The sequence below is a fragment of the Pan paniscus genome, chromosome 1 (assembly GCF_029289425.2).
Source record: "Pan paniscus chromosome 1, NHGRI_mPanPan1-v2.0_pri, whole genome shotgun sequence".
Classification (NCBI taxonomy): Eukaryota; Metazoa; Chordata; class Mammalia; order Primates; family Hominidae; genus Pan; species Pan paniscus.
This window is the reverse complement of record NC_073249.2, coordinates 167,792,435-167,806,287: the sequence shown is the minus strand read 5'-3', so window position 1 is coordinate 167,806,287 and position 13,853 is coordinate 167,792,435. Positions and strand designations below refer to the sequence as shown.

Sequence of the window (13,853 nt, the reverse complement as noted above, 5' to 3'; positions counted from 1 at the left end):
GTGGGTGTGGCAGGCATTCAAGACACAGAGAATCATATGAGCCCTGTGTCGAGGCTGAGATTTGGAAAGACGTGGCTTGTATGTTAAATACCAAATTAGTCATATGCAGCTGGAGGGGAGTGGTGGTCCATGAGGTCAGAAAGATAAACTGGATGGGCTTTTATTGCATTCATTTATTAATTCATGAGAGTATCAAATGCTCTACATTTAATTAGCACATATTATCTCCCAGGCTCTGTGCTAGGTCCTGGGGATATAAAGCCTGTAATTTAGAAATCCTGTCATTGAAAGATAAGAATGAACATTTGTCAAGGCCTTAAAGGTCTCTGTATATAATAGGTACTCAAAAAAAAAAAAAAAACTGGATCCCTGAATGCTGGTGTCTGAGTCCATTTGGCTACTATAATAAAATACCTTAGACTAGGTAATTTATAAACAATAGAAATTCATTACTCACAGTTCTAGCAAATGGAAAGTCCCAGATCACGGACTTTATAAAGGTGTCAGCAATTCAATGTCTGGTGAGAGCTCTCCACTTCATAGATTCATAGGGAGCTTCATAGCGCTCTCTACTTCATAGATTCATAGGGAGCTTCATAGCGCTCTCTACTTCATAGATTGCACCCTCTTACTGGGTCATCACATGGTGGTGGAAAACAAGCCTCTTTCTATGAGGCCATTAATCCCATTGATGAGAGCAGAGTCGTCATGACCCTATCACCTCCCAAAGGCCCTGCATCTTAATACTATCACCTTAGGAGTTAAGTTTCAACCTATGAATTTTTGGGGTGGAGGGCACACCAACATTCGAAGTATAGCAGGAGGCTATGTTTTTCTAGTTAATAATCATATTAATCCTATGAGGCAAATATAATTATGCCTGTTTTAGAGGTAAGGAAACTAAGATTTAGTTTCCTGACTTCATATAACTCATATGATTCTGGGCCATGCTGTAAATCTAGCTCTGTCTCACATCAAAGTTTTTGGGTTTTTCCCTGCCCCACTATGTCCTCTTGTCTCCTCAAAACAGCTCAAACTCTTAGAAATAACTTCCTAGACCAGAGAAGTAAAAACAGGAGGGATGGATCCACTCTACTCATACAGGAAGGTTTTGAGTGGGGGCCTTAAAGGATGAGTCTCTTTAATCTCCCTGGCCCAGTAGTTACCAGAATTGCCTTGCTATCAATCCCTGGGGAGCAATAGGCACTGTTGTTAAGTGTGCCAGCCTTGGGTTGCACAGTCTGGAATTTGAATACGAGTTTTCCCCTTGATTAGCTATATGACCCTGGGCATATCACTTAGTCTTGTTAAACCTCAATCTTCTCATTCTTAAAATGAGGACTAAAAATTATACCTCTGGGGTGCCCCTGTGGCTCACATTTGTAATTTGAGCACTTTGGGAGGCCAAGACAGGAGGATTGCTTGAGCCCAGGAATTCAAGGCTACTGTGAGCCATTACTGCACTCTAGCCTGGGCAACAGAGCAAGACTCTATCTCAAAAAAAAAAAAAAAAATTACACCTCTAATAGAAGATCACTATGAAATTAAATTGGATAAATCATGCAGAATATTTAGCAAAATTTCTGGCACAAAATAAATGATCAATGACTCTTAGCCATGGGATGAAGAAGATAATGGTGATGAGGATATTCTGGCTCCAGGTGACAAAGTCAAGGACATATCTGGCTGATAAAGTCAGTTTAGCAGCTTCCATTAAGAAGTTATTCAGAAAAAAAGCTGGGACCCTGTCCTTTACAATCCCACAGTGAAATGTACTGTACTTAAGGAAGAGCAAGGAGGAAGGAGAAGTTCCTATCCACACCACAAAGCGAAAAAACCCAAGAAGAGTTTGGTTTTGCTCTGTTCTCAGTCTTTTTTAACTGAGTTTTCCTTTTTAAAAAAATACTATGGCCTTTGCCTGAGGCCTAATCAGGATGCCTATAAATGTGCATATTTATGGATGTTAATATAATACACCTTATAAAGTTCCCTTTGCTTTCAGATGCTGGTCTGCATTTTGTGCATGTCTCAGCTATGTGCTGGGTGGCTGCTACAATATTTCTGCTGAGGCAGGCAGAGTACACCCACCCAAATGCATTTCATCTAAATGTAGTTTGGTCTGGGACATCTTGGTAATCAGGGAAGACAAAGCAGATTCAAATCATGTGAGAGGCCACTTTCCCAGCGAGCTCAAACATGCTCTGCTGATAGAAACCACTCCACACAGGGCATGGGGGTGTGACTTTGTGGGGAAGAGGGGGAGGTGGAAGGATTGGGGTCACGTTGTGACAAGGAGGTGAAGGTTTGTTCCAGCCAAGGGGTCTGTCTGGGATGCCAGCCACGAGGAAAGCAAGCTTCAGCACAGATGTCTGTGGTGTGGAGTAACCCCACGTATATTTCAAAACGGATTTCCTGGGGGAAATTTTTTGGGAATTCACAATATGTTGTTAAAACCAGGCAATCCTTTGAGGTTTGTTATTCTTCTTCTAGGACTCTGTAATAGTCACTGGCAGGAAAACCCAAGGGAATGACTACTATGACATCTGATGGTGAGACGGCGGCGTTGGTTGAGGGGAGTGAATGGGTTATATCTATTGAAAATCTACTATGGGTTTTTCTTCTTTTTTCTCTGATTATCACAGAAGAGGTTACTAAGTTTCAGAAAGAAGCAGGAATTAGTGCTTGGAGACCCAAACATCCTAGAAGGACCCTGGAGATCCTTTGTGAAGTTGAGAAGGAGGGAGATTATTGTTTAAGGTAGCTTCTGAGTTGTGCGCCAGGCATTGGAAACTAAGCCAAGGACACAGCCAGCCAGTGAGCAAGGCCTGCTCCAGATCATTCCGGGGAGTTCTGCTCTAGTTTAGAGGGCTGTTCCAGGTTCCCTCAGTGGTGATTTTGGAGGCTTCAAAGGACTTCCCAGTAGAGATGAGCAAAGAGAGGTCATCCCCATTCCCTTGAAACTGATTCAGCCACGCCTTTCATGTCAACCTTCTGCACCAGTTGAGCAAAGCAGTAATCACACCCATTCAAGTCTTCTAAAGGGAAAGAAATCACCATCACTTGTCCTTATTCTGTTGCACTGGAAATAGATTTGTCAGATAAAATATAGGATACCCAGTTAAATTTGAATTTCAGATAAATGATAAAACTTTTTTGGAATAAGTATGTCCCACATGTTGCATGGGACACACAAACTTGATCTGAAATTCAAATGTGACCAGATGTCCTGTACTTTTATTTGCCAAATCTGACAATTCCTTCCACAAGTCACTAGAAACATCTCATAATTGTGCCCCCCTGCAGGTGGTAGGAGGTACCATGTCATAGCACAACCTGCAAAAAGTGGTTAATGATAGAACATGGCACTGAGGGGTAGTGAGCCTCTTGTCACAGAGAGCTTACCTGGCTGTTTTCATACCTTCCCTGCACTTTTAATCCCTCACTCCTCAGCTCCTAGGTATAAGGAGCATGAACCCTGAGGGAGGTTGCTTGGATATGAATGCTGGTTAGCTGATGGCCTTACATTAAGTAATATAACCTCTCTGTGTTTTCTAGTTTGCTCATCTGTAAAATGGGGGCAAGAGTAGCAATTACCTTGTAAAGTTGTTCTGAAGCTTCAAAGTGCTTAGTTCAGTGCTTGGCCCATGGGGAAGGAAGAAAAGATATTAATTATTACTGTTATTATTCCCTGGTACCTACATACAAAAGGAGTTGGGCTATTGAGAATCATGTGATCATGTCAAAGCTGGGGCAGAATTTAAGGTCTCAGAAGCCATTGCTGAACCACTGCCACTCAGAGAAGAAAAATATTTTGGGAGCATTTAGAGGAACTCTCTTGTTTTAGAAATGAAAACTCAGGCCAGAAAGGCCAAATGGTTCGTTCCAAACTTCACAGGTGGTTGAGAATAAGATCTTGGGGTAGAACGGCAGATACAGATAAAATAACCCAAAGGAATGGTGGAGAGCCTTTTGCTAGGACTCAGTAATTTAAATCACAGAATTACAGGATTTTAGAGCTACCAGAAGTAGGCAAGAGAGAATTTGCCCCAGGGCCGGCCTAAAGCAAGACACAGACATAGGAGTCAAATGTTATTGGGGTTCTAGTCCCAGTTCTGCCCTGGTGTTTCTTACACATCTTTTGGCAAGTCCTTACCTTCCCTAGCCTTCAGTTTCCCATCTGTACAACGGAGATAATCATCTGAGCTCTGTCTGCTTCCTCTGGCTATTGCGAAAGCTTTGGAAGGAATGACACCTCGGCTGCCTCCCAGGAACTAACCATCCCACTCTGCCCTTGTGGCCTCTCCCCAGCTTGTCAGATTGCTGCCTTCCTTCACGTCCTTGGCTTCCAGCCCTCACAGGCATGGGATATCTGGGCCCCAACTGACTGATGACCAGCAGATTCCAGTATGTGGGGTGAGGGTGGGGAAGGTTCATTCTTGCTTGACTGGCCTGCATTGCCCATCAGCCTAGATTCAAGCCACGCAAAGAAGGCCTCTGAGCTCAGCTCTCAACTGATGCTTTTTGAATTGAGCAGAGTGACCTTGCTGAAAAGTAAGTCTGATCACGACACTCACCAACTTAACCCTTGCCTACAGGTGTTAACCTGGTCCCCCATCTGCGTTACCACTTATTATCTCTCACTCAGACTATTAGATCTCAGCTTTTCTGTGCCCACTACCCCTGCTCAAATCCATTATTTGCATAGTCACCAAGAGAGCCGTCTAAAATAAAAATCCAATGAGACTGCCTCCCCTCTTAAAACCCATTATTCACTGCAGGGATTCTTTTCTTGTGTTTTCTTTTTTGAAACAGAGTCTCATGGTGTTGCCCAGGCTGAATACAATCGTGCAATCATGACTCTCTGCAGCCTTGACATCCTGGGCTCTTCAAGCAATCCTCCTGCCTCAGCCTCCCAAATAGCTGAGACTACAGGCACCCACCACCACATCACACTCTACAAAAAATTTCTGTTTTTTTGTAGAAATGGGGTCTTGCTATATTGCCCAGGGTGGTCTCAAACTCCTGGCTTCAAGTAATCCTCCTGCCTTGGCCTCCCAAGGTGCTGGGATTACAGGTGTGAGCCACCACACCTGACCAACTTCAGGGATTCTTTATTTGAAGATCATGGATAGGTTTCAGGAAATATGTGAACACCCTGAAATGTATACCCTAGTTCTGTTTGTGTAAGTATTAACTTTGATCAGATTTTCAGAGAGGTCTGTGACCAACCTGCTGCACTAAAAAATGTTTACAAACCACTGCTCCACAGGATAAAGTTCAAACCTCTCAGTCTAAAGGAAATGCAAAGCCATTCATGACACAGTTTTTACATACACCATCTTCATTTTGGATTTCTCAGCCCCAATTGCTCAAACATATCTTGCCATTTCTTATCTCCTTGCCTTTGCTCAAGCTGTGTCCTCTGTCTTGAAGATCCCCTTTTTCTCATTCTTTCCAGGGACCTCCCTCCCTTGGTTAAGTCCCAGTTAACTAGTATAACTTCATTCAAGAGTTTCTTCTTCCAGGAGCTTCCCAATATGATTTGGCTGTGGGCCCCACCCAAATCTCATGTTGAATTGTGATCCCCAGAGTTGGAGGTAGACGTGGTGGGAGATGGTTGGATCATGGGGGTGGTTTCTAATGGTTTAACACTGTCTCCTAGTGTTGTTTTGTGACAGAGTTCTCACAAGATCTGGTTGTTTGAAAGTGTGTAACACCTCCTACTTCGTGCACTTTCTCTTTTTCCTGCTCCACCATGTGAAGATGTGCCTGCTTCTCCTTCACCTTCTGCCATAATTGAATGTTTCCTGAGGCCTCCCCAGCCATGCTTCCTGTATAGCCTGCAGAACGGTGAGCCAATTAAACCTATTTTCTTTATAAATTACCCAGTCTCAAGTATTTCTTTATAGCAATGTGAGAATGAACTAATACACTTCCTCTGACCCTCTCCTCCACACCCATGCTGGGGAGATGTTCTTCCCTGGGATCCCACAATGGACATCCATCTGGCTCTCTAGAATTGCACTGTTCACGTAGTGCTCACAGAGATGAAAGCTCTTTGAGAACAAGACCACACATTATCGCTTTCTTCCTCTCCTTTTCTCAAGCAGTGGTTCTTGGGGACTGCAGCATCTCACCTTCATAGAAACTCAACACTCAGACCTCACCCCAGACCTACTGAAACAGAAACTCTGAGGTTGGGGCCAGTGAGCTGTGCTTTAACAAGCCCTGCAGGTGATCCTGATGCCCGCTGAAGCCTGGGAACCATAGTCCTGAAAAAACGTCCCTGGCTCTTGTCTGTTCTGTTGTGATAGCTCCTAACTGGGCTTCCTGCTTCCTCCTCTGTCACCTTCCAATCTATTCTTCATCCTAGAGCCAGAATTATCTTTCTACAACATGGAAGGAAGGGCCCTCCTCAAGAGCCTTCAGTGGCTTCCATTTGCACCTATAATTAAATCCTGATCCCTCACCATGACCTACAGGACCCTGTGTGACTTGGCCCTGCATCTCTCCTATGCTGACCCCCTACCACCAGGCACGATGGTCTGCTTTCAGCTTCTCAGGTCAACCATCCCTTCTTGCCTCAGGCCATGTGCTGGGATGGGGAGAGGAATATGGGTGAGTCATCTTCTCCATCCTTGAGGAGGTATAGTCAACTAGGGGAGACAGATATGGACACAAATAGACATGCAGTTCATAGAAAGCAAAGTAGCAGGGCTGTGCATATGGTACAGAAGCAGCAAAGACTCATTCTGTTTAGGGACTTTTGTTTTGCAGTGATTTCCAACTCTGCTTCTAAAGTTTGAAGGTGTAGTTTTTCTTATTCGAACATTCCAATACTAGGCATTCCATTGCCCTGAGCCTCAGTCCTGCTACTGCCATTCAGAAGCTATGCCCACCATGCAGTGGCATTGGAGGGAGTACACGAGGATATACATCAAACGTGCCAAGCGGAGGGCAGGGTCTCTGCAGGGATCAGGGACTCCCATGTTTCTGGAGCAGATTCAAGTTTTGATGTTGTGGGGACTTACCCTTCCTGAGCTTCAGTGGGAAACTAAGTATCCCCTGAAAAAACTGAGGTGTTAAGGAGGAGGCTTGAGGTTGGGCCTACAGCAAAAGAAAAGTTCCCCTCCACTTTAAGAAATCTCCCTCCTGTGGGTGTGGTAGTGAATGTGAAAGTAGAATCTGCCTCCTGGCCCCTGCACTTACCAGAAGGGGCAGTGGTACTTGCAAAGGAGTTACAGAAAGAGCAGCAGCTGAACAGGAACTGGGGCCACCGGTTCTGGGAAGCTGGGGCTTTGGGGGCAGCACCTGGCAGACCCCAGTGTTTACAAACTTCAGGAGCACCTGAACCCCAGCCTGTGTTAGGCACAGAGCAAATTGTGGTGAGCTACTGGCACAAGTCCTCTGGAGCCAGAAAGTCAGACAGAAAGCCAGGATAACTCCTCTAGGGCCCAGGGCTCACAGTTCCCTGGACAAACAGCCTCACTGTGGCCTCTGGGAAAAGGTGGGAGGCAGAGCAGGCTGGTGGGTTAGATATTCATTCATTCATTCCCAATTTCCTCATCTGTGAAATGGGGAAAGAAATTCCTTCCATGTCTACTTGGATTGTATATAATGGGGAAGGGTAGAGAACGGGTTGCTATGGAGACCAAATGAGATAATACATTCAGTTATTCATTTAATATACACTAAGCACCTGCTACGATAAAAATAATAATGGGCACTTATTGAGTACCTAGTGTACGCCAGGCACTATGCTAACTACTTTAATCCTCACAATCATCCTCCAAGGTAGCTGCCCTGATTTCCATTTACAGATGAGGAAACTGAGGCTCAGAGAGATGACTTGCCCAGATCACACAGCTAGTCAGTGGTGGATCTGGGATTTGAGAGCCACAGTGTTAAATGGGGCTCAAGTCTCAGCTCCTGCACTAGAGTCAGGGATCTGCAAGGTCAGGAATTATCATTTACCAATCTCTGAATCTTCAGTGCTTAGGCCATGGCCCAGCACATACTAGCTGCTCACTAAATGTGGGTAGGCCTCTTGCATATCTACAAGACAAGGTGAGATGAAGCAGTCTGGTGGGGAAGTCAGGGAAGCAAACCAGCAGCAGGTGATGTAACAGGATCTATAGCAGATGTGCCTTCAGAGAGCTCCCTGAGGTTTGTGCTGGGTCACACTGTGTACCAATCAGGGTCCCAAGAGTCTGACAGCTCCCAGGAAATAGCAGATTTCAAGGAAGGATTATATGCAAAGGTGCAGATATAGAAGAATCACAAAAGAGAGAGTAGGCACTTAATAGCTCCTGAACTGTTCTCACAACTCTTTTTTTTTTTTTTTTTTTTTTTTTGAGACGGAGTCTCGCTCTGTCGCCCAGACTGGAGTGCAGTGGCGCGATCTCGGCTCACTGCAAGCTCCACCTCCTGGGTTCACGCCATTCTCCTGCCTCAGCCTCCCGAGTAGCTGGGACTACAGGCGCCCGCTACCACGCCCGGCTAATTTTTTGTATTTTTAGTAGAGACGGGGTTTCACCGTGTTAGCCAGGATGGTCTCGATCTCCTGACCTCGTGATCCGCCCGCCTCGGCCTCCCAAAGTGCTGGGATTACAGGCATGAGCCACCGCGCCCGGCCTCTCACAACTCTTAATAGCTGCTGAACTGTCCTGCAGAGTTGCTTTCCTTAGGAGGAGCAGTGAGGAACATGGCCAGTTCAGTGACGTTGCAAACAGTGTATCAAAGGAATATCATACTCTCTCCCTTCCTCTTTTCCCTCCCTCTGGTCTCCTGTGGCTCCCTGTTGGCCAAACCCAACTAGAAACAGAAGGTTCAAGAACCCACCAATTCAATCCCCATAGATCAACCTCTTGAATACAGAGCAGATGAGGAAAGGTAATGTATGGATCTAGAGGGGCAAATGAAAGGTATTCTGCATGGACCATGATATAGTGTGGATGTGTGTCCCTGCCCAAATTTCACATTGAAATGTATCCCTTATGTTGGAGGTGGGGCCTGGTTGGAGGTGACTGGATCATGGGGGTGGATTTCTCATAAATGATTTAGTACCATACCCTTAGTTCTGTCTTCATGATAGCAAGTTTTCACATCTTGTGAGAGATGTCATTTAAAAGTGTGTGGCATGCTCCCCACTCTCTCTCTTGCTCCTGTTCTGGCCATGTGTTGTGCCTGCTCCCCCTTCGCCTTCCACCATGATTGTAAGGTTCCTGAGGCCTCCCCAGAAGCCAAGTAGATGCCAGCATCATATTCTCTTTACAGCCTATGGAATCGTGAACCAATTAAACCTCTTTTCTGTATAAATTACCCATCCACAGGCATTTCTTTACAGCAATGTGAGAATGGCCTAATATGGACTGGAAGGATATGCAGACTTTTCCTGGAAAGCAGAGTTGAGGAAGGACATCCCATGGAGGGAAAGAATGTGCAATCTTTTTGTGTGGAATGCTTAGAACATTCTAAGTACTTTGGCATAGCAAAGGCATAGGGAATGAGAGACAGCATGGTAGGAAATAAAAATGTGTTCAGAGAGTGGCAGGGGCTGGCTCATGGAGAGCTAAGGCAGGGAGCACTATTCTGCAGGCACAGGGGACCATGAAGGGCAGTTAAGTATGGACTTCCTATGACTGCAGAGTGGGTAACGATTCAAGGAAAGGGAAGGGGTCTAGAGGCAGGGGTCTCCTTGGGAGGCTACTGCAACCATCCTACAGAGATGAGGGTGAGGGTCAGAAGAAGCAGAAGCCTACCCTCTCTTAAGCAAGATGAAGACAAACCAGACCCGTGGGCTCCATGGAGGCTGGATCTACATCACCATAATGCCATTGCCTTCCTTCAAGGGCAAGTGAGGAACAGGTATGGCTGCTGGTCAGCCCTTGCACTGGGCTAGTGCTCAAGACCAGAGTGAGGTCTTAGTGTCCTGGGGAGAGTTCTGGATTAGGTTTCTTTTTGGGTGGAGGGAGGTTGTGAAGGGGACTTTGGGAGAGATTGCAAATCTGTAAATGGGCAAGGCTACCTTGACCACTGAGAGAGGAAGAGAAGGATACAAGAGATCAGAAGATTAGAAGGAGCTGGCTTTGTTCTTAGAATATGTGGGAGGCCATGCTCAAGAGAAGAAATGGATGCCGAGAAGGGAAAGTGTGTGCATCTGACACTAGGAAACAAATTGGAAGAAAATTGGTAGATTGCTTTGATTTTTTTTTCTTTTGCTAGTGTTAAAAATCATGGAGAACTGGGAGAGAAGGAGGGGAGTAGGGGAGACTGGGAGGATCAGAAGCAAACACTTCTGAGGTAATAAACAACCTGAAATGCAGAGAGGCTGGGAGAATAAGCAAAGATGAAGGTGTCTGCATTCAGAGCACATCACAGAAGGGCTGATGTTTTAGAGGTGAAGCATTTTTTTAGCTTCCAGGGATTATTTTGGGGGTTATGGTTTTTTCCAACATTGAAGTATAATAATGTCTGAATTTCTTGCAATAAGTTAGGTGACAAGTAATAACACGGGAGGTGGCATAGAAAAAGTAATACTTTACTTTAGTACAGCAACAGAACAACACCTTACATTGGGGCAGATTAGAACTGGGGTGAGGCTTGCAGATCTTACTTCTCCTTCTAAGTGGGGAAACTGAGGTCCAGTGAACAGGAAGTATCTTGCCCCAAATTATATATATACACTCCCACCTTCATTTGACCCTCATAAAGTATTTGGTTGGTACAAAGGTAATTGCAATTTTTGCCATCACTTTCAATGACAAAAACCACAATTACTTTTGTACCAACCTAATACTTTAGGCCAATATGGAGAGGAGACAGTATAGCTGAGGGGTTGGCAAACATTTTCTCTAAAAAGACAGATAGCAAATATTTTGGGCTTTGGTGGGGGGGGGGGGGGTCACATATGATCAGTGTTGCATATTCTTTTTTAAAAAAAACAATCCTTTAAAAGTGTAAGAGCCATTTTCAGCTCACCAGCCATACAAAAATCAGGCCATGCAAAAACAGGCTGTCCAAAGAAAAACATGGTATTGAATTTTGACCTGGGTTTGAATTTTGGTTCTGCTGTGAACAGGTCATGTAACTTTTGGCAAGTTAATTAGACTTATTTTCCTTCTCTGTTAAATGACCACATCTACCTCACCAGGCTCCTAGGGAGACAGAAAGAGATATGTCTGGTCTCAAATCCTAGCTCTGCCATTTGTTTTCAGTGTGACTCTCGCTAATTAAACTCTCTGTCTCTCAGTTCCTTCATCTGCAAAATAAAGATAATAGTAGTACCAACTTTATATGACTGATATGTGGATGAAATGACCTATGTGTAAAACTCATAGAATAGTTTCTGCCATGTAGAAGTGTTTTTTGTTTTTGTTTGTTTGTTTGTTAGTTTTGAGACAGAGTCTCGCACTGTCGCCCAGGCTGGAGTGCAATGGCATGATTTCGGCTCACTGCAACCTCTGCCTCCCAGGTTCAAGCGATTCTCCTGCCTCAGCCTCCCAAGTAGCTGGGATTACAGACATTCACCACCACACCTGGCTAATTTTTTGTATTTTTAGTAGATATGGGGTTTCCCTATGTTAGCCAGGCTGGTCTCGAACTTCTGACCTCGTGATCCGCCGGCCTTGGCCTCCCAAAGTGCTGGGTTTACAGGCGTGAGACACTGCACCCAGCCGCCATGCATAAGTTTTACATAGTAATAAGTATTTCTTTTGTACCAGGTACGTTATATGTTCATATAACATTATTAGTATAACATAATATTTATATTATATTAAACACATATTTATATTGATATATTAATATATGACATTATTATAGGACATATAATACATAATAAATATATACAAATATTTATATATGGTATATATGGTAAATATATACTTCTATATTTATTAGGAGCAGTGAGGAACATGGCCAGTTCATCAAATTACCAATATTTGATCAATTTTGACCTACAAAAATGGGAACTTCAATATATATTATAATATATACAATATATTATATAGTATAATCAACACATTATATAATTAACATATAATTATATATAATATATAATACATTATATAATTAATATATAATGTATTGATTATACTACATAATGCATTTTATATCTTACAATGTATTTATATTAATATTATATCAATATAAGTATAAGTGGATATTTATATTAATATTATATTAATATAAATATAAGTGGATATTTATATTAATATAAATATATGTGGATATTAATATTATATAAACACATAAAGTACCTGGTGCAAGACAGATACTTGGCAAATAGTAGCTAACCGCTGGGCGTGGTGGCTCACGCCTGTAATCCCAGCACTTTGGGAGGCCGAGGTAGGCAGATCACCTGAGGTCAGGAGTTCGAGACCAGCCTCAACATGGAGAAACCCCATCTCTACTAAAAATACAAAATTAGCCAGGCGTGGTGGTGCATGCCTGTAATACCAGCTACTCGGGAGGTTGAGGTAGGAGAATTGCTTGAACCTGGGAGGTGGAGGTTGCGGTGAGCCGAGATCACGCCATTGCACTCCAGCCTGGGCAACAAGAGCAAAACTCCGTCTCAAAAAAAAAAAAAAAAAAAAATAGTAGCTAACCATGGCAGCCACTCCCAAATGAGAAATCAGACTTTAGAAAATTAAGGAAGGTTGGGCCATATTGTAATGGCCTGGTCACGCCAGAGTTCACCTACAGTTCACTCTTAAGTCTGTCCTGTAAGATGCAGCAAGTAAGAGCAGCTGCATGAAAGTAAGCTCTGTTTCTCTGCCCATGTGCGGGGCTCCCACCTCCATCAGATAAGCACTTGTGTAACCTAAGTCTATTTTGATCTCAGTAGAGATCTGTGTACACATGCACACATTTGGCAGCCATGGGCTACAGCCGTGGTGCTCTTGCTTGCGATTCGAGCCATGTTATCAATACTTATGTGTGTAAACTTGAGAGATCAAAGCTATCTTGGTTGGGAAGGCTAATATTTAAATTCCAGACTTGCAGGCACAGCACTGAAATTCCATGGCTCAAGATCAAGTTCATGTATAAAATCAAGTCAAGCATTTGTTTGACACAGTTGTAGGGCTCTGGAGTGTGGGTGAGGTTTGAATTCAGGAGAAATTTAGGGGCCTGCCCAGAATGGAATTCTGTGAAATTCTAGCTGTGGATAGTTTTTAGGTTCAGTGATTTGTGTGATCGTAATTAGAGCAAACACATCTTCACGGCCCAGCTTTGGTAATCACAGAGATGTTTACAGTTTAGAAATAACACAAATCTGTAGCTCTCAAGCAGTAAGATCTGGAGATACCACCACTTACCTTGCAAGGCAATAGAAAAACTAAAGATACTGGACATAACTTTCGGAAACCTAATAGGCTCTCAACAAATGAGAGCTTTGTCTTTATAATTGTCCCTGCCATTCCCATTGTTCCGTGTCTCTCACCACCCTGGAACTTGTAGTCCTTGCAGACCAAGGACTACATCCTTTTGTGATAGCAAATTAAATGTCTTCTGCCTACCTCAATGAACCTTTGGTGAGTACATTTCACAGGCTGAGTAGAATGTAAGGCTCATTGTGAGGGCAAAGGTGATTAAGATAGGCCCTCAAGGAGATGTGTCTGGCCATGGGTCACACATACTCTACTACTTATAATGCCATACAAATGACTTGGAAGCAGAGTAAACCCAGGTCTGTAGATTCACAGGAAAAGGAAAGATTCAGTCTTCTGGTAGTAGTGGATTAGCTTTCAAAGGGGAGCTGAACTCTGACTCCTTCTGTAACATAGTGTAACAAATGGCCAAGAAACCCAGGTTCAATTCCTGGCTCTGTCACTTTTTGAACTGTGTCATCT

The 13,853-nt window shown here is 43.7% G+C and overlaps 1 long non-coding RNA gene across 2 annotated transcripts in view; it reads left to right on the top strand.

Moving 5' to 3' along the window:
* LOC134729676 (uncharacterized) overlaps positions 1-13,853 on the top strand; it is a 44,040-nt gene that overhangs the window by 19,337 nt on the left and 10,850 nt on the right. Inside the window, exon 3 of one of the 2 annotated variants that reach the window (XR_010110968.1) lies at positions 5,764-5,853. The exons of the other annotated variant lie outside the window; for it this stretch is intronic. This is a non-coding gene — a long non-coding RNA (uncharacterized LOC134729676). Of the gene's footprint in view, positions 1-5,763; positions 5,854-13,853 lie in introns of those variants that run through there. 2 annotated transcript variants of the gene reach the window in all.